Raw genomic sequence first — 22,472 nt, 5'->3', positions numbered from 1 at the left:
AGGAAGCTTCGTACAAACTTTCTTTTGGTGGGTTAAAGAGCAGGTGATAATGCTCTTTTTTTCTTTTCTTTTTTTGATAAACAGGTGATAATGCTCTTAGTACAAGCTTTTCTTTGCTTCTTATCAGTCAGCCTAATTGGTAAATTTCCTGGGTACCTCATCCAATGGACACGTGGTAGTTCCAGTGATATGAGTGTGGGACGCGGAGCATTGTCTTTGAACCTACATGCTTGATGTTTTTTCTTTTTATATATAATGGGAAAGTCCGGCCGAAAATTTATAAAAACACACCACCAAAACCCAAAAAATAAAAGAAAAGAGGGGTATGAGTAGAAGTATAGAACTGTAGATATTGCGGCTGCACTTTCGGGCCGTCAAGGACTTGGACTATACCCAAGTCGTACCATTATAACACACAGAGACCCATTATTATTTAATTATTTTTTTATAGAGAGAGAGAGAGAGTCATCTGAACGAGTCAATAGAAAGGTTGTTAGGGTGCACCACCATTAACACAAATTGGCAAGGGCACTAGGACAAAGTACCTTTCATGGTTTCTATGCAACTTCATGGAAAATAGGGTAGGGTTTCACTCATCACTACTTTGATTCGTGACTTCAAGATTCTACTTTTGAAAACCCAAACCCATGCCCAACATTATATACATTTAATAAAAACCACGTCATTGATGAAAATTGACGTGGTTGGTTTGTTTTCAACTTTTTAATTAATTGGATCTTTTTTTGTAGTTGAAGAAATCTGTTCCTGATAATTTATAAAATGACCCCCAATAAGAGTTCATAATGATAGTTTTGTAGAGAAGATGTGGCGAGGAAGAGAACACGCCGCGCATGATCAACGCCCAAACCACGTCTTGTATTTTTAATGGGAATAGTTGTCGTCATCTTAATATTTTACTACTTTTTAGATTTGGCTTATAAAAGTAACTTCTAACTTCAATAATGTTTTTTTTTTTTTTTGAAACATAACTTCAATAATGTTTATAGATTATATCAAGTAGGGAATGTACATGTGTCAGGTTGGACGGAGTTTCCAAGTATTTTTCAAACTCAGCGTGCATTTGAGAATTATTGAAAGACTTTGGTGCTCATTTTCTTTCATGTTGTCTTAGGTAGGTAAAGGTTGCCACCCTCACTTCATAAACTTTTATTTCCTTTAATCAAAATAAATAATAAAACAAAAAGTTTTGATTTTTTTTTTTTTTTTTATATATCTCAGGTTTTTTTTTTTTTTTTGGTAATTAATTTAACTTTGCTTTTTTGAAATATACTAGTTTTTAGTTTTTTGTAACACATTTAATATAAAATTTATCAAAAACTATATATTTTAATAAATACTATGCATCTACAGAAAATAATAAATTCTAAAATGGACATGGACCTGCTAGAGTTGAAAAAATGATAACCCAATTCATGACAATTTTAAAAACCAACCTAATCCAATTCAAAACAATCATTTTAATGTCATTTTTTCAAGCCTAATAAAAAACTTCTTTCAACTATTTAAGTTTAGAAGTTAAGAGTCTTATATCTCAATTGGTATTGATATCTTCTAATGCTTACACTAGAGACATTCAAGGTCAAATCCCTCCACCCTCGCTCCCAATTTTATATAAATGTTTTGGTCTTCTTTTTTGTCTCAGATTATATATATATATATATATATATATATATATATATGGTTTTCTCTTATCGAAAGCTTGAACGGACATGTTTGTCCTCATGCACTTATAATACACTCTGTATATAAGAGCAAGCTGCTTGACGCCATGTAATACAAAGATTCCATGGGTTTTGATGTTGAGGGTGAGGACCTTCAAGATATGAGGGTCGTCAAGTGCAACCGTGAGGTTTGGAAAACAGTCGAAATGAATTGGACCGTTACTTAAACTGGATTCTATGGTTCCTAGGAGACTATCTTTAAACCTGATGAGGCGGGTGTCTCTGAGGGCCATGAGGACCGAGTTGTCTAAACCTTCTCTGATCAATGGTTTAACTCCGACTTGGACAAGTCCTATATGGAGGTATTTGTGACCAGATTCCCTGTGGGCTTTAATAGCAGCAGGGGACAACAAATAACAAGTTTCATATTCCTTGTTAATGCTGTAAACTTGTTCTATAGTCCTAACATGGTAGTCTGTTCTGAAAGACTTTTTCAAGGACCATGACGAAGACTTATAGACCTGGGTTGTGGGAACTTTGGGTATGTTCCAATCTCCTAACTTCTGATCTAGATCTGTAAGCTGGTACGACTCTGAGTTGATTGTTCCATCTTCTTGTGGAATCTCAGGGGGGTTTGTACTGCTAGATCTATTGGAAGTGGAAGAGTCACTCCTTCTAAACATCCTATTTATCATTTTGAATTAAAAGCCTAAGAAATCAATTGCAACCTAGACTTTCTTTATCCTCCAATTTCTGGATCTATCCTTAGATCTGAGACAGGATATGTTCAAAGAGCTTGCTGCCTACTATGACAAATGTAACCTCCTACTGCCGTTGAATTCTATTCAAATGTATTACTCCACCGTACGCACACCCTAACGCTCTCCTGGCTTGGCGGGCTTTACTGCTTAGTGCAAGTACAGACACTGAACTAGGACTCTGGTCTCACCGGATTACAAACAGTCATAGAACTGGACTGACGCTTCTCAACAGGACACATCTGTAACAAATTTTTAGGCTAGAAACAAAGACAAGAGAAAAAGATGATCTGGGAAACAAAGGATTAGCTTAAACAGGTAATCACAAGATAATAAACAGTTTGAATGAACGGGAGGCTCAGCCTACCACCAAAAGAAAGAAACAGTAAAACTGGCTAAGATGAAGTAGTAGATGAAAAATGCAACATATGGGAGTGGAAGTGCTATCAGAAAATAGATGTAAAACAAAATAATGTTTGTTAGAGATAACATACTTTCAAAGTAATGAACACAACAAAATAATGGATAACTATGGCGGTATAACCGGCCAACTTGATTTGAAAATAAATACAGTAACTTACAAACACTTACGATCGAGCTTAAATGGCTCTGATACCAAATGGGGGTAAGCTACAACAAAGAGGTGCCGTCTATGAGGGCACTGAGGACCGAGTTGTCTAAACCTTCTCTGATCAATGGTTTAACTCCGACTTGGACAAGTCCTATATGGAGGTATCAGAGCCATTTGTGGTACTGATGTTATTGCCTCTCCTTTCAAATGTGCTACAACCCCAGATGAAAAGGTTGTTAGGAAAGTAATAGAGCAAAACAACTACACCAACCAGTGTTTAGGGGTTATAGGAAAACAGCTTGATAGGATAGAGAATAGGATTGAAAACACGGTCCTCCTCCAACCAGGAAACCTTGACAAACCGATCCAAACTCTAGAAGAACCCTTAGTCAAGCTCCCTACAACCAGACAAACTAGCCTCAAACCAAAGGAGCAAAAAGCCCTGAAGGAAATGGCTCAAAAGCTTGATGATCTTGTGAAAAAGGAACCAGTCACCTCTTCACCAGATCACACCTCGACCAGTAGGGACCCTAGACTTGAACACCAGGCAAACACCCTACATGCTCATACAGCTTCTAGCAGTTCTAGCAGAACCTCCTCAGATACTGAAAAGGAGATAGAACAGATAGAAGACCAATTTCGAGGTTTACAGGTAAATAAGCTTTACCAACCCAAGGTAACGCCCACTAGCCTTACCAAGAATTGGTATCCCAGACCAACACCCCCTGACCTCCAGTTTGAGGAAAGATCCATGCAATTCACTGTGTCCAGTGGTAAACTCTATGAATGGAACATAGATGGTTTATCCGAACAAGAAATCCAAAACAAAATTCAGCATATAACCATGGTAGCAAATAACTATCTTAATGATGGTATTCCAAATACTGAGGTTGTAGAGCTCATTGTTTTAGGTTTTACTGGAAAGTTGATGAATTGGTGGAACCACTGTATGACAGCCACCTCTAAGGACGACATTAAGCATGCTGTTCAGAAAGATGAGGATGAGAACCCTATCTTTGACGAACGCATAGGAAGAGGTATTCCCGATGGAGTCAATACCCTGATCTATACGATCATGAAACACTTCATAGGTAAACCTAGCAATGTCACATCTAGGATTTACGACCAATTAAGTAACCTTAGATGTAAGAACCTTGGAGAATACCGGTGGTATGAAGATGTGTTCACCACCCGTGTCATGCATAGAAGCGATTGTAACTCTCCATTCTGGAAGGAGAAGTTTATCAATGGCTTACCCACATTGTTTGGACAGAAGGTCAAAGAAACTCTTGCTAGCTCTTTAGGTATCATTGATTATGATAACCTAACTTATGGAGATATCTCAAGCACAATCCGAAATGAGGGAATGAAGATGTGTAGAGATCTCAAAATACAGAGCCAAGCCAATAAGAGTAAAGCCAAGTACGAAATAGGAAATTTCTGTACCCAATATGGCTTACCTTCCATCATTCCCAAAAGGAAATCCAAACACAGAGGCGAAGAACCCTCTGAGAAACCCCATAGGAAGAAACCTGCCTCTAAACATTATCGAAAACATAAGTTCAAAACTGATGATTTCTATAAGAAAGGTAGATCCAGCCCCATAAGGAAGTTCACACCTAAAGCATCAGAAGCCTGCTACAAATGCGGAAAGAAAGGTCATTTCCAAAAGGAGTGTAAAGCTAAGGCCAAAACCCTTATCAATACCCTCATTAGTGACCAAACCAGCAAGGATGAAATTTTCAAACTTCTTGAACTCGACCACCCAAGTAGTGAGTCCAGTTATCAGGAGAAACACCAGTTGTTTAAAACATCCTCTGAAACCTCTAGAGTATCTTCTAGTTCCTCTAGTGACTCAGATGAAATCCTAGCCTGCCAGGATAGCTGTTGTAGGAACAAAACTGTCCATGTCCTCTCCAAGCAAGAAGAACTTCTCCTGGATCTCATAGAACAGATCAAGGACCCAGAAGAGAAATCTCAAAGACTTAGTGATTTCCACAAAACCCTAGTCAGAGAGCCCAGTGCATCCAAGCCTAGGATTCAGGAACCAAAAGTTGACTTGGAAAAAATCTACAATAGGTTTACTAAATCCAAGAAAGAGATAACTGTCCATGATCTCCAGAAAGAGATTAAGGATAACAAAATTGAGTTGAGAAACCTTAAGCAGGAATTAACCATCCTTAGGGTTGATCATGGCCTCATGGACTTAAGAGTCAAAAATCTAGAGTTTACTTCTCACGAAGGCAATGAGGACAGAATCTCATTACAAAATCCTTCCGATAATGAAGTAGATGATACAGTTAACCCTACTGCAGATATGGAACAGCCAGAGCCATCCAATGGGTCGTTCTTGCAAACCATTAGTCGGATTAACTTCCAAAAATGGCATTCCAAAGTCAGGATTGTCATAAGCAAAGATTTTGAAATTGAAGTTGTCGCCCTAATAGATTCAGGTGCTGATCTCAATTGTATTCAAGAAGGCATTATCCCCTCTAAATACTTCCAGAAAACCAAAGAAAGGTTAACTTCTGCAAGTGGTGGGAAAATGCAGATTGATTTCAAAATCCCAGATGCACAGGTTTGTCAAGACAATACGTGTTTTAGAACCACTTTTGTCCTTGTCAAAAATATAACAGATAGGGTCATCTTAGGAAACCCGTTTATGTGTCTGTTATATCCCTTCACCACGGATAGTGAAGGAATCACTACCCACCCTTTTGGCCAGCCAGTCAAATTTAAGTTTCTTAGAAACCCTGAACCTAGAGAGATTGAGTGTCTCCAAAGAGTTTCTGTTTCTAAAAATCTTAATCTCACCAACACCAAAACTTCTTCTTTTGGTCCAAATCAAGCCAAGAACCTTGATCAAATTGTACCAACCATCATATTTGATGATTCTTTGAGTCTTCTTCAATCTCATAAATTATCATCCCATCACATTGCATACAAAAGAATTTGCTCCATGACATCCCATGATTTTAACAAATATGTTTCAAAAATTAATCACATTGTTAACACATGGCAGGTCAAAAAGCAAAAAACTTTTTATAACTCCACTAGTAAGTGGACAATGGCATCCTCAAGCAGGAACAAGGGAAAAGCCCCTATGCATGAAGGCTCTTCTCCTGGACCAGAACCCAGAGAAGTAACATCCCTTCTAGAACATGTTCCGCTTCAAATAACATTTTCAGGTGGTAATAAAAGAATCACCTTGCATGAAGTTTTATCCAGGAATTTCCAATTTACAAATGGAGTGTATACAGGTCTCCCACCCTCCATCAAAATTATCCTCGATAACCTTCAAAGAACCTTTACCCAAAATAACAATCGCCTTTTCCAAAAAACCCTCAGAGCACTAGAATTGCACCTAGTTAACCTTGAGGCAGAAATTGAGATTGGAAAATTGTCCATTAGTCAACTCTTTGGCAAAGAGGATATCCATTCAATGGATACAACGACTATCATGAGCACAGACTACGCCAGGTTGAGTCTTAAGATTCAAAACCGGCTTAGAAGTGCTGTTGCCAACTTGCCTTCTGATATACAACAACGTATACTTAGAAGCAAGGCTATGTCTGAATCATGTGACCAGTGGTTCACGCATTTTGAAATTATGATCACCACCCATTTCCCGGTTTTAGGAGAAGAAGCAGATGCCACAGAGATTGCTCTCATCCGAGAAACCTGGAACCACTACTTTGGAAGCAGTCACAGGGTTTATGAGAAACAACATCCTTTTCCTGGTCTAATAGTCAACTATGAAGACGGGGCAGACGATGAAGACAGAAACCCAAGCTGGCTTTCAAGAATGTTTGAATATGGTTTCCTTAGACTCATTAAACTAACGAACCATGTTCAGATCAGCCAATTCCCCCAGATTATCCAGCAGGTCGTAGCAAAGATCAAGAGTCCTTTTGTATCCATCAGATGCTGGAGCACTCTCCCACAATGGGACGGTAACAATTGGATGACTGTTCAACCTGCTCACCACCTTGTACTCATCAACGGGTATACTCACAATGGTCCCTGGTATGATGGTGATTCCTACCTCTCTTATAATGATCCCTTGGCCCTCTCAGAATGTTGGAATAACTACTTCAACAATGAACTTCGAGATGTCACTGGAGAACTATGGGAAAATTACTATTTTGTTGGTAATACAGGAAGAATTACAGTTTTTACCACCAGACCATACTCAGAAGCCTTCACCACCCAAAGGCTTGATTATACTCTTCCTGATCAACTCATGTCTCGAAAAGCAGACTATGAACCTCTCCTTTATTGTGGGTTTTGTAATTTGTTTGACAGATACCATGAGCATGAGCATTATGAGGAACCTCCTGCATTTGACCCATATGAAGGGTATCCCTCTGGTTATGATACAGACTGATTTCATCCCCAGAATAGCTCCAGAAGCACCAAGATTCATTTTGCTAGAAAACCGGTTACTATTCCATGAACAGTACCCGCACCAGCAAAAGAGACAGACAAAGTACTATTCACTGCACAGTCCAGAACACTATGCAGAGTTACTATTCCAGTAAAGCAAGGGGACAAAACACTGTTCATAAACAGTGACCAGTTACTGTTCACTCAACAGTGCCCAGACAGAATCATTGGAATTACTGTTGCTTTCGGCTGAAAAGATATTCACCTGAAGGTAAAAGCATTTTCACCTCCCGTGATTCCAGGGTCTCCTGATCTGATCCGAAGCCCCCTCCAGCTATAAAAGGGACTCCTCCCCTCAGTCTTCAGCAGGCTAAATTTCACACTTAGACCTCCTTTCTTCCAGAGCTTTTTACTTTGTACTCAGAACTACAACTGTAATCAGAATGGCTCTCTTCTCCCCTCTTCCCTTAGTTTACACTTGTAATAGCACTGCACTTGTAACCTATTTATGCTTCCGCCCCAGTGCCCTCATAGACGGCACCTCTTTGTTGTAGCTTACCCCCATTTGGTATCAGAGCCGTCTGTGTCCCTCTGTTAGGACCTCCAGGCGTAGTGGTTGCCTCTCACGTCCTATATAGGGATAAAGGATGGCTCTCCGGACCACAGTCTGAGCATGCAGTGTAAGCCGTAAGGCGGGGGCTGTATGTGTCTCTGATAGGTACCTTTGGGATCCCTAAGTTAGCTGGCCTAGCTTACCCCCATTTGGTATCAGAGCCATTTAAGCTCGATCGTAAGTGTTTGTAAGTTACTGTATTTATTTTCAAATCAAGTTGGCCGGTTATACCGCCATAGTTATCCATTATTTTGTTGTGTTCATTACTTTGAAAGTATGTTATCTCTAACAAACATTATTTTGTTTTACATCTATTTTCTGATAGCACTTCCACTCCCATATGTTGCATTTTTCATCTACTACTTCATCTTAGCCAGTTTTACTGTTTCTTTCTTTTGGTGGTAGGCTGAGCCTCCCGTTCATTCAAACTGTTTATTATCTTGTGATTACCTGTTTAAGCTAATCCTTTGTTTCCCAGATCATCTTTTTCTCTTGTCTTTGTTTCTAGCCTAAAAATTTGTTACAGATGTGTCCTGTTGAGAAGCGTCAGTCCAGTTCTATGACTGTTTGTAATCCGGTGAGACCAGAGTCCTAGTTCAGTGTCTGTACTTGCACTAAGCAGTAAAGCCCGCCAAGCCAGGAGAGCGTTAGGGTGTGCGTACGGTGGAGTAATACATTTGAATAGAATTCAACGGCAGTAGGAGGTTACATTTGTCATAGTAGGCAGCAAGCTCTTTGAACATATCCTGTCTCAGATCTAAGGATAGATCCAGAAATTGGAGGATAAAGAAAGTCTAGGTTGCAATTGATTTCTTAGGCTTTTAATTCAAAATGATAAATAGGATGTTTAGAAGGAGTGACTCTTCCACTTCCAATAGATCTAGCAGTACAAACCCCCCTGAGATTCCACAAGAAGATGGAACAATCAACTCAGAGTCGTACCAGCTTACAGATCTAGATCAGAAGTTAGGAGATTGGAACATACCCAAAGTTCCCACAACCCAGGTCTATAAGTCTTCGTCATGGTCCTTGAAAAAGTCTTTCAGAACAGACTACCATGTTAGGACTATAGAACAAGTTTACAGCATTAACAAGGAATATGAAACTTGTTATTTGTTGTCCCCTGCTGCTATTAAAGCCCACAGGGAATCTGGTCACAAATACCTCCATATAGGACTTGTCCAAGTCGGAGTTAAACCATTGATCAGAGAAGGTTTAGACAACTCGGTCCTCATGGCCCTCAGAGACACCCGCCTCATCAGGTTTAAAGATAGTCTCCTAGGAACCATAGAATCCAGTTTAAGTAACGGTCCAATTCATTTCGACTGTTTTCCAAACCTCACGGTTGCACTTGACGACCCTCATATCTTGAAGGTCCTCACCCTCAACATCAAAACCCATGGAATCTTTGTATTACATGGCGTCAAGCAGCTTGCTCTTATATACAGAGTGTATTATAAGTGCATGAGGACAAACATGTCCGTTCAAGCTTTCGATAAGAGAAAACCAGGTGAAACCACTCTTATCCAAACTTCAGATGTTAGATCCACCGTTCAGGTACCAAGAACCCTGAAATGGTCTGAAATAACATTCCCAGCTCAATGGTCTCTAGAGAATGAAAACTATCCTCTACAGATCCAGAATCCTGTTAGGAATCCCGATCTAGATTATGTCCAGCAACTAGCCGACGGTTCGGTTAGACTTAGCTTTGACCAGTCTAGGTTTAGATCACCCTTAGAGTATGATGAACCCTTGCCCAGATCCTCGTTAGATCTGCACCAGGAAACATACCAGGAACCAAGGTCCAGATCTTCTTTAGATCTACGACAACCCTTTTGGCAGCCAACTATCCTCTTAAAAGATAGACCTGCATCCCAGAGTAGTTCGTCTAGAACACGAGCTCCTTATCCCAGATCTAGAAAAGACTTAGGTCCACAGTTTCAAGGTGTTAGAGACCACTCCCAGGTTAGTACCCCTTGTTACACAGCCAAGCAAGACTCAGTTGTTGATCAAGAAGAAGACAACAACAGTCAGGACAGTCTTAAACCCCCCTCACCATCAGGATCTGACTTTAAGAATCCTATTCAGCAAGAAACTGAATACGACCATCAGCTCCTAGTGATCACCAAAGAGTTCGTTCCAGATATGGATATGCTCGAAAAGGAATTTAATTCTGAAAAGAACAGAGTTAAAAGAGAAGCCTATAGAGCCAACCATACCAAGGAACAAAAGGTTAAAGTTTTGGAGAAATGGAAGTTATTCATGAAAGAGGTAAAAGCAGATTATCCTTTCTTTGAATACCTTGAGAAACATTTCCAATGGCATAAAAAGAACTGTGTCATTACCAAAACTAACAAGAAACCACTTCCTAAAAAGGATACACCAAGAACTAGCAAACCAAAAATTATTAGGTCTTGCCATCCTCAGGAAGCCCACACATCTTCTAGCAATACCAAAAAACTCTCCCTAGAAGATCATACACCTCCTCCTAAAAAATGGATGTCCAAATTTAGAGGAAACCCTACCTCCAAAGACTTCCATAGGAAGAAAACAATTTCCAAAACATATAGGAAACAGAAGTTCAAAAACAATGATTCCTATAAGAAAAGCCTTATAATGAAGCCAAATAGAAAATGCTTCAAATGCATGAAGAAAGGCCATTCCAGGAACGAATGTCCGAAATTAGCTTGTAGAAACAAAACTATCCATGTCCTCTCCAAGCAAGAAGAACTTCTCCTAGATCTCATAGAACAGATCAAGGACCCAGAAGAGAAATCTCAAAGACTTAGTGATTTCCACAAAACCCTAGTCAGAGAGCCCAGTGCATCCAAGCCTAGGATACAGGAACCAAAAGTTGACTTGGAAAAAATCTACAATAGATTTACCAAATCCAAGAAGGAGATAACCATCCAAGATCTCCAGAAAGAGATTAAGGATAACAAAATTGAGTTGAGAAACCTTAAGCAGGAATTAACCATCCTTAGGGTTGATCATGGCCTCATGGACTTAAGAGTCAAAAACCTAGAGTTCACTTCACCACAAGGCAATGAGGAAGGAACCTCATTACAAAACCCTTCTGATGAAGATACCGATGATACGGTTAACCCTACTGCAGATATGGAACCAGAACCATCCAATGGATCGTTCCTGCACACCATCAGTAGGATTAACTTCCAGAAATGGCATTCCAAAGTCAGGATTGTCATAAGCAAAAACTTTGAATTTGAGGTTATAGCCCTTATTGATTCGGGTGCCGATCTCAACTGCATTCAAGAAGGAATCATCCCCTCTAAATACTTCCGGAAAACCAAAGAACGGTTAACTTCCGCAAGTGGAGGAAAAATGCAGATTGAATTCAAGATTCCAAAAGCACATGTTTGCCAAGACAATGCGTGTTTCAAAACCACCTTTGTTCTTGTCAAAAATATGTCTGATAGGGTCATCTTAGGAAACCCATTCATGTGTCTGTTATATCCCTTCACCACGGATAGTGAAGGAATCACTACCCAACCTTTTGGCCAGCCAGTCAAATTTAAGTTTCTTAGGAGTCCTAAACCTAAAGACATCAATAGTCTCCAAGAGGTTTCCATCTCCAAGACCCTTAATCTGATTAATGCCAAAATCCAACACCTTATGTACCTTGGAAATGAACTAAGTTACAAAAGGACTGATGAGCAATTAGCCTGCAAAGATTATCAATCAGACATTAGGAAGTTTGAAGATATACTTAAGCAAGATGTCTGCTCTGATCTTCCCACAGCTTTTTGGCATAGGAAAAGGCACGAAGTTGCACTACCTTATGTCAAAGATTTCCATGAAAAGAACATCCCTACCAAAGCCAGACCTATCCAGATGAGTCAAGAACTTATGGATACTTGTAAGGCAGAAATAGAGGATCTTCTTAGAAAGAGAATCATCAGAAACTCTAGGTCACCATGGTCTTGTCCAGCCTTTTACGTTCAGAAAAATGCTGAGATAGAGAGAGGTGTCCCTAGACTTGTCATCAATTACAAACCCCTTAACAAAGTCTTAGAATGGATTAGGTATCCTATCCCCAACAAGAAAGACTTAGTTAATAGGCTTAGTAAAGCAGTGGTCTTCAGTAAGTTTGACATGAAGAGTGGTTTTTGGCAGATACAAATCAGTGAGTCTGATAGGTACAAGACAGCCTTCACCACACCCTTTGGTCATTACGAATGGAATGTAATGCCCTTTGGTCTCAAAAATGCACCTTCTGAATTCCAGAATATCATGAATGAGATTTTTAATCCATTCTCCAGTCATACCATTGTGTACATTGATGATGTACTCATCTTCTCAGAGTCCCTAGACAAACATTGGAAGCATCTCAGAACATTCTTCCAAACCATCAAGAAAAATGGTCTTGTTGTCTCGGCCCCGAAGATTAAACTCTTTCAGACAAGTGTCAGGTTCTTAGGTTTTGATATCAGACATGGAGTCATCAAACCCATAGATAGAGCCATCCAATTTGCTGAAAAGTTCCCTGATGAGATCCTAGAAAAAACCCAACTCCAAAGGTTCTTAGGATCCCTCAATTACATTTCTGATTTCTATCAAAACCTTAGGCAACAATGCAAGCCTCTTTTTGATAGACTCCGAACCAATCCCCCTCCTTGGACACCTAATCATACATTGGTTGTTCGACAGCTCAAAAAATATGTCAAGACACTTCCTTGCCTTGGAATCCCCTCTGAAAATTCCTTCAAGATTGTCCAGACAGATGCCTCTAACGTTGGTTATGGTGGCATTCTCCTTCAAAGTATTAGTCCCACTTCCCCTGAACAGATTGTCTGTTTTCATTCAGGAATTTGGACTCCCACCCAACTCAACTATAGTACTATTAAAAAAGAGATTTTATCTATAGTACTATGCATTTCAAAATTTCAAAGCGATCTTTTGAATCAAAAGTTTTTAATAAGAATTGATTGTAAATCTGCAAAACATGTTTTAGAAAAAGATGTTCAAAACATTGCATCAAAACAGATTTTTGCACGATGGCAAGCCATTCTTTCAGTTTTCGATTTTGACATTGAATTCATTGCAGGAACTCAAAACAGTATCCCTGATTTCCTAACCCGTGAATTTTTGCAGAATCCAGAACAAAATGTCCGGGAAAAAGCCCGTACAACCCCAACCTCCCAAATTGCCTAAACAGCATAACACTAGGAGTACCAGTCAGGCACAGAACCCTGGCCCTTTAGTACCCTTTTCCAGTTCACCAAAGAACCCACCTGTGTCGCCATCCGTTGTTGCCAATCGTTATTTGGTTTCCACAATTCCCAAACCAAACTACCAAAGGCCCCAAGGACAACACAGTTACAGTTCTGCCTTAGCCACATTGCCTCCCAAAGCAGTAGCTTCTCCTTCGAAAGTAGAAGAACCCTTTGGTCCAATCGTACCTAAACAGTCCTATACTCTCCCTCCCAAAACAGGTAGAGCCTCTTACATCAAAAAGCCTTTTGTTCAGCACATCTCTTATATTGAGCCACACTTGGCCCACATAACAGATCCGTTGACATTAGCAATGGAAGTATTGCCTCATGAATGGCATTTCCTTCCCAAAAGCCCAGAAAAAGGTATCAGATTCTATAAAGGCATCCTTCTTCAAGAAAGTCTGCCAGAATAGAAGACATCAGAGAAAGAACTAATCTCTCAATTGTTCTTTACCATAAGTTCATAATCCAGAGTTTTGTCAGTTGCAAAGATTGGGGACATCCCTCCACTCTCAGAAAACTTACAGTACTCAAGGGCTCAGAACCCCTGTACAACTATTATGACTATATGGATGCATTTGAAAAGGTATTGTTCTTTCAGAATATGACCTATGATCATTCATGGTTCATCCAATTTGATAAGAAGTTCAAAGGACAAATCCCTTCGTGGTTCCTCAAGTGGTGGGAAATGTTTGGATCAACTCCTCAGAACTTCCCAGAACCCCTACAGGATGCACTAAGGTATTTCAGTACCAATTTCCAGACTGATAAACATTCTTCCCAGTTCCCAGCCATCCTGCACATGACAGTCATGTACAAGATCCACTGGATAAGCATGTGGAATTATGCAATCAACCAGAATATACTCGATCGGGAATTCTTTACAAAATGGTGGGATAGGTTCAGACCTACTGATGCTATCACCAAAATGTATAATGACTTTCCCCTTCCAGTTCAGAAGACTTTAGCCCATCGCACAAGATCACAGTCTAGCCTAGATTCCGCCCAGTTCTCCGGAAAGTCTAGCAAGGAACTTAAAGATCTTGCCCAACAGCTACTTCTCCAGTCAGCTCAGCTTGAGTCAGTAGAAAAGAACTCTCCTGCCTCTTCTGAAGCTTCTTGTAATCGCTACCAGTTTGACCCATTCCAGGATTCTCAAGATCCTTATGATGCCTACAACTTGGACAGCGATTAAAAGCAACACTAGAACGGACTCCTGAATGCTCCAGAACAGCCTCCAGAAGCCCAGCTTAAAACACCAAGATTCTCTTTGCTGAAAAACCGGTTACTATTCCATGAACAGTACCCGCACCAGCAAAAGAGACAGACAAAGTACTATTCACTGCACAGTCCAGAACACTATGCAGAGTTACTATTCCAGTAAAGCAAGGGGACAAAACACTGTTCATAAACAGTGACCAGTTACTGTTCACTCAACAGTGCCCAGACAGAATCATTGGAATTACTGTTGCTTTCGGCTGAAAAGTTATTCACCTGAAGGTAAAAGCATTTCACCTCCCGTGATTCCAGCGGTCTCCTGATCTGATCCGAAGCTCCCTCCAGCTATAAAAGGGACTCTTCCCCTCAGTCTTCAGCAGGCTAAATTTCACACTTAGACCTCCTTTCTTCCAGAGCTTTTTACTTTGTACTCAGAACTACAACTGTAATCAGAATGGCTCTCTTCTCCCCTCTTCCCTTAGTTTACACTTGTAATAGCACTGCACTTTGAGAAACATTTCCAATGGCATAAAAAGAACTGTGTCATTACCAAAACCAACTGGAAGTTACTCCCCAAAAAAGATACACCAAGCTCTAGCAATCCAAAAATTATTAGGTCTTGCCATCCTCAGGAAGCCCACACATCTTCTAGCAATACCAAAAAACTCTCCCTAGAAGATCATACACCTCCTCCTAAAAAATGGATGTCCAAATTTAGAGGAAACCCTACCTCCAAAGACTTCCATAGGAAGAAAACAATTTCCAAAACATATAGGAAACAGAAGTTCAAAAACAATGATTCCTATAAGAAAAGCCTTATAATGAAGCCAAATAGAAAATGCTTCAAATGCATGAAGAAAGGCCATTCCAGGAACGAATGTCCGAAATTAGCTTGTAGAAACAAAACTATCCATGTCCTCTCCAAGCAAGAAGAACTTCTCCTAGATCTCATAGAACAGATCAAGGACCCAGAAGAGAAATCTCAAAGACTTAGTGATTTCCACAAAACCCTAGTCAGAGAGCCCAGTGCATCCAAGCCTAGGATACAGGAACCAAAAGTTGACTTGGAAAAAATCTACAATAGATTTACCAAATCCAAGAAGGAGATAACCATCCAAGATCTCCAGAAAGAGATTAAGGATAACAAAATTGAGTTGAGAAACCTTAAGCAGGAATTAACCATCCTTAGGGTTGATCATGGCCTCATGGACTTAAGAGTCAAAAACCTAGAGTTCACTTCACCACAAGGCAATGAGGAAGGAACCTCATTACAAAACCCTTCTGATGAAGATACCGATGATACGGTTAACCCTACTGCAGATATGGAACCAGAACCATCCAATGGATCGTTCCTGCACACCATCAGTAGGATTAACTTCCAGAAATGGCATTCCAAAGTCAGGATTGTCATAAGCAAAAACTTTGAATTTGAGGTTATAGCCCTTATTGATTCGGGTGCCGATCTCAACTGCATTCAAGAAGGAATCATCCCCTCTAAATACTTCCGGAAAACCAAAGAACGGTTAACTTCCGCAAGTGGAGGAAAAATGCAGATTGAATTCAAGATTCCAAAAGCACATGTTTGCCAAGACAATGCGTGTTTCAAAACCACCTTTGTTCTTGTCAAAAATATGTCTGATAGGGTCATCTTAGGAAACCCATTCATGTGTCTGTTATATCCCTTCACCACGGATAGTGAAGGAATCACTACCCAACCTTTTGGCCAGCCAGTCAAATTTAAGTTTCTTAGGAGTCCTAAACCTAAAGACATCAATAGTCTCCAAGAGGTTTCCATCTCCAAGACCCTTAATCTGATTAATGCCAAAATCCAACACCTTATGTACCTTGGAAATGAACTAAGTTACAAAAGGACTGATGAGCAATTAGCCTGCAAAGATTATCAATCAGACATTAGGAAGTTTGAAGATATACTTAAGCAAGATGTCTGCTCTGATCTTCCCACAGCTTTTTGGCATAGGAAAAGGCACGAAGTTGCACTACCTTATGTCAAAGATTTCCATGAAAAGAACATCCCTACCAAAGCCAGACCTATCCAGATGAGTCAAGAACTTATGGATACTTGTAAGGCAGAAATAGAGGATCTTCTTAGAAAGAGAATCATCAGAAACTCTAGGTCACCATGGTCTTGTCCAGCCTTTTACGTTCAGAAAAATGCTGAGATAGAGAGAGGTGTCCCTAGACTTGTCATCAATTACAAACCCCTTAACAAAGTCTTAGAATGGATTAGGTATCCTATCCCCAACAAGAAAGACTTAGTTAATAGGCTTAGTAAAGCAGTGGTCTTCAGTAAGTTTGACATGAAGAGTGGTTTTTGGCAGATACAAATCAGTGAGTCTGATAGGTACAAGACAGCCTTCACCACACCCTTTGGTCATTACGAATGGAATGTAATGCCCTTTGGTCTCAAAAATGCACCTTCTGAATTCCAGAATATCATGAATGAGATTTTTAATCCATTCTCCAGTCATACCATTGTGTACATTGATGATGTACTCATCTTCTCAGAGTCCCTAGACAAACATTGGAAGCATCTCAGAACATTCTTCCAAACCATCAAGAAAAATGGTCTTGTTGTCTCGGCCCCGAAGATTAAACTCTTTCAGACAAGTGTTAGGTTCTTAGGTTTTGATATCAGACATGGAGTCATCAAACCTATAGATAGAGCCATCCATTTTGCTGAAAAGTTCCCTGATGAGATCCTAGAAAAAACCCAACTCCAAAGGTTCTTAGGATCCCTCAATTACATTTCTGATTTCTATCAAAATCTTAGGCAACAATGCAAGCCCCTTTTTGATAGACTCCGAACCAATCCCCCTCCTTGGACACCTAATCATACATTGGTTGTTCAACAACTCAAAAAATATGTCAAGACACTCCCTTGCCTTGGAATCCCCTCTGAAAATTCCTTCAAGGTAGTCCAGACAGATGCCTCTAATATTGGTTATGGTGGCATTCTCCTTCAGCGTGTCAGTCCCACTTCCCCTGAACAAATTGTCTGTTTTCATTCAGGAATTTGGACTCCCACTCAACTTAATTATAGTACTATTAAGAAAGAGATTTTATCTATAGTACTATGTATTTCAAAATTTCAAAGCGATCTTTTGAATCAAAAGTTTTTAATAAGAATTGATTGTAAATCTGCAAAACATGTTTTAGAAAAAGATGTTCAAAACATTGCATCAAAACAGATTTTTGCACGTTGGCAAGCCATTCTTTCAGTTTTCGATTTTGACATTGAATTCATTGCAGGAACTCAAAACAGTATCCCTGATTTCCTAACCCGTGAATTTTTGCAGAATCCAGAACAAAATGTCCGGGAAAAAACCCGTACAACCCCAACCTCCCAAATTGCCTAAACAGCATAACACTAGGAGTACCAGTCAGGCACAGAACCCTGGCCCTTTAGTACCCTTTTCCAGTTCACCAAAGAACCCACCTGTGTCGCCATCCGTTGTTGCCAATCGTTATTTGGTTTCCACAATCCCCAAACCAAACTACCAAAGGCCCCAAGGACAACACAGTTACAGTTCTGCCTTAGCCGCATTGCCTCCCAAAGCAGTAGCTTCTCTTTCACAAGTAGAAGAACCCTTTGGTCCAATCGTACCTAAGCAGTCCTATACTCTCCCTCCCAAAACAGGTAGACCTTCTTACATCAAAAAGCCTTTTGTTCAGCACATCTCTTACATTGAGCCACACCTGGCCCACATAACAGATCCATTGGCATTAGCAACGGAAGTATTGCCTCATGATTGGCATTTCCTTCCCAAAAGCCCAGAAAAAGGTATCAGATTCTATAAAGGCATCCTTCTTCAAGAAAAGTCTGCCAGAATAGAAGACATCAGAGAAAGAACTAATCCCTCAATTGTTCTTTACCATAAGTTCATAATCCAGAGTTTTGTCAGTTGCAAAGATTGGGGACATCCCTCCACTCTCAGAAAACTTACAGTACTCAAGGGCTCAGAACCCCTGTACAACTATTATGACTATATGGATGCATTTGAAAAGGTATTGTTCTTTCAGAATATGACCTATGATCATTCATGGTTCATCCAATTTGATAAGAATTTCAAAGGACAAATCCCTTCGTGGTTCCTCAAGTGGTGGGAAATGTTTGGATCAACTCCTCAAAACTTCCCAGAACCCCTACAGGATGCACTAAGGTATTTCAGTTCCAATTTCCAGACTGATAAGCATTCTTCCCAGTTCCCAGCCATCTTGCACATGACAGTCAAGTACAAGATCCACTGGATAAGCATGTGGAATTATGCAATCAACCAGAATATACTCGATCGGGAATTCTTTACAAAATGGTGGGATAGATTCAGGCCTACTGATGCTATCACCAAATTGTATAATGACTTTCCTCTTCCAGTTCAGAAGACTATAGCCCATCGCACAAGATCACAGTCTAGCCTAGATTCCGCCCAGTTCTCTGGAAGGTCTAGCAAGGAACTTAAAGATCTTGCCCAACAGCTACTTCTCCAGTCAGCTCAGCTTGAGTCAGTAGAAAAGAACTCTCCTGCCTCTTCTGAAGCTTCTTGTAATCGCTACCAGTTTGACCCATTCCAGGATTCTCAAGATCCTTATGATGCCTACAACTTGGACAGCGATTAAAAGCAACACTAGAACGGACTCCTGAATGCTCCAGAACAGCCTCCAGAAGCCCAGCTTAAAACACCAAGATTCTCTTTGCTAAAAACCGGTTACTATTCCATGAACAGTACCCGCACCAGCAAAAGAGACAGACAAAGTACTATTCACTGCACAGTCCAGAACACTATGCAGAGTTACTATTCCAGTAAAGCAAGGGGACAAAACACTGTTCATAAACAGTGACCAGTTACTGTTCACTCAACAGTGCCCAGACAGAATCATTGGAATTACTGTTGCTTTCGGCTGAAAAGTTATTCACCTGAAGGTAAAAGCATTTCACCTCCCGTGATTCCAGCGGTCTCCTGATCTGATCCGAAGCTCCCTCCAGCTATAAAAGGGACTCTTCCCCTCAGTCTTCAGCAGGCTAAATTTCACACTTAGACCTCCTTTCTTCCAGAGCTTTTTACTTTGTACTCAGAACTACAACTGTAATCAGAATGGCTCTCTTCTCCCCTCTTCCCTTAGTTTACACTTGTAATAGCACTGCACTTGTAACCTATTTATGCTTCCGCCCCAGTGCCCTCATAGACGGCACCTCTTTGTTGTAGCTTACCCCCATTTGGTATATATATATATATATATATATATATATATATATATATATATATAATTCAGCTTTGAACATTTTTGAAATAAACTATTTTTTTTAGATTTTTGTACACATTTAACATAAAAGTTAATAAAAAATATATCTTTGATAAATACAATGCATCTACCCCAAAAAAAAAAAAAAAAAAAAAAAAAAAAAAAAAAATCTAAAATGGATATTGACCTGCTAGAGTTGAAAAATGATAACCCAATTCATGACAATTTTAAAATCCAACCTAATCCAATTCAAAATGATCATGTTAATGTCATTTTGTCAAGCCTAATAAAAAAATCCGTTCAACTATTTAAATTTAGAAGTTAAGAGTCTTGTATTTCAATTGGTGTTGACACCTCCTAATATTTTTAAGGGAAAAGTTTTGCTGCATACAGGGATATGTGGTAGCAAAAAGAAAGGGACATGTGTCTAAGGTCCACCTGGTCATATGCATTGCACATACCCCTTGGACATATGTCACTTTCTTTTTACTGCCACATACCTCTATATGCAGCAAAACATTTCCTTATTTTTAATAGAGATATTCAAGATCAAATCCCAATAGCCCCATCCCCACCCCCTATTAAATATATAAATAAAAGTTTAGTGTAAATTTTATTTTTTTTAAGAGTGTAAATTTCACTTTAAATCTAATAGATAGCACAAATTAAACCTTGTAGTTTCAAAATTACTAAATTTCTCTATAAAAAAAGTACTAAATTAAACCTTGAAATTTTGAAAGGTAATAAATTAAACATGGAGTTAAAATTGGCGTAACACTATCAAGTAATCGTTAACTATCAAAAAATAACGAGAAAAAGAAAAGAAAAAGAAAAAAAGAAGAGAAGTAGTTTGGAGGAGAGAGACAAAGTAATGTCAGCGTCGACGCTACAAGCCTCCACCAGGACCACTACCGACCCTACTGAGTAGGCTTTGTTTTCTTGTCTTTTTTCCTGTTTTTATTTTTTATTTCAGAATTTTTATTTGGTTAGATTTGTTTTGGGTAGTTTGGATAGATTGGATTTTTACTTAGGTATTTGGTTTTGTTACTTTTGTATGGGTTTCTGTTAGGACCTAAATGGACGGCTTGTGATTGATTTTGTAGCTGAATCATTTTCCTTCCTTATTTGCCACCCATCACATCAAAGGAAATAATTAAAATAATGCTTCCTCGTCTTGGTTTGGAGTCAACTTTGATGCGGTTGGAGCCACGACAATAAACAAAAAGTCTTATAACTCAACCATTATTTCTTAATTTTATTAAAAGATGCGTCTAATATTCAAAATTTTCCATCTCAATTATCGTTTTATCAAAAAATAATAATAATTACTGTATTATCAAAAGGAAATGATAATTACTGTATTGACATCTCAGTCATACTCAAATTTAATTTGGTATAACAAATACTTAGAAGGTTAGGAGCAACTTCATCAAATGACAAAGTCGCCTTTGATGATACACCTTTTCGGGTTGGTGAAATTTAAGTCATATCTAAATCAAACCCAAATACCTAAATAAAAAACCAATCTAACCAAAATTACCCAAAACAAAACAAATCTAACCAAGTCAAAATATGAAATTATATATATATATATATATATATATATTAAAAAATTGTTGTTGCAATGGAGTGCATTGGCGGTGGAGGTTGGTATTACACCAATTTTGACCCCAAGGTTTAATTTATCTTACTAAAGTTCGTGATTTAATTTGGTACTTCTTAATATTATAGGGTTTAATTTGGACTACTCTTAAATTATAGAGTTTAAAGTGAATTTTCCCTAAGCTTATTATTATTATTGGATACATAGGCTTATCATTTCAATCAATGATTGTAACGTACATTGTAGGTGTGATAAGTCTAGTAGTATATATTTATATATATGTTGGGCCGGGGGCCCAGTCTGAAGATAGCCAGTAGTCCAAGGACAGGTAAACGCTATCATGAGAGTCCGCGTTAATGAATGAAGATGTGAGGTTTGGTTATAAGAGTCCAAGAAGGTGGTTTAAGGAGTAATGCCTCCTCGGCTAAGCAAAGCAGAGGTTCAAAGGTGTGGTCGGCCATCCAAGGCAACGTTACGGGAGATTCTATTGATAAGGATACATATCATGAAAGCACACGATAGAGGGAAGTCATGAAATATCTAAAAGAAAGCTACTACCACCGCATTGAATGCTCTGTAGCTAACTCTCTAGCTGCATTAATAAGAAAGTGATATTTAAACAGTAATTTTTAGCCTTACAGCTGCTTCCAAAGACTTCAGGAATGTGCTGATGGGACAAGGATCAACACCAGTAATCTAATCTACATGTGGAGGGTGGAGATAATAAAAGAAAGAAGATAGTATAAAACAGAAAAAAGACCCTGAGGGAAAAGGATCGAGAATTAAGAGAAAAACATTGTAGGAACAAGAACGAGACTTATAACTGATATGCCAAGAATGTATTGACCCCTTGTGATATATTAATTGATTAATTAGCCAAGTTTATCAATTAATCAAATTAACATGCAATATGCGTGGTAACACAAACAAATCACCAATTAAACTAAGTATGCAGCGAAAATTAAATTGACACAGTGATTGTTTACGAATGAGAAAAACCTACACAGCAAAAACCCCACCGGGTAAATCACTACTCTCGAGAATTCACTATTATCAAAACAAGCGGTTACAAGTAAAGGAATCTCAGTACCTTATACCAACCTACAGTTGAACTCTTACCCCAATACCCAATTGGACTTGTTTTGTAG

Source organism: Quercus lobata, chromosome 8 (assembly GCF_001633185.2).
Source record: "Quercus lobata isolate SW786 chromosome 8, ValleyOak3.0 Primary Assembly, whole genome shotgun sequence".
NCBI lineage: Eukaryota > Viridiplantae > Streptophyta > Magnoliopsida > Fagales > Fagaceae > Quercus > Quercus lobata.
Note: the sequence above shows the minus strand (reverse complement) of the source record.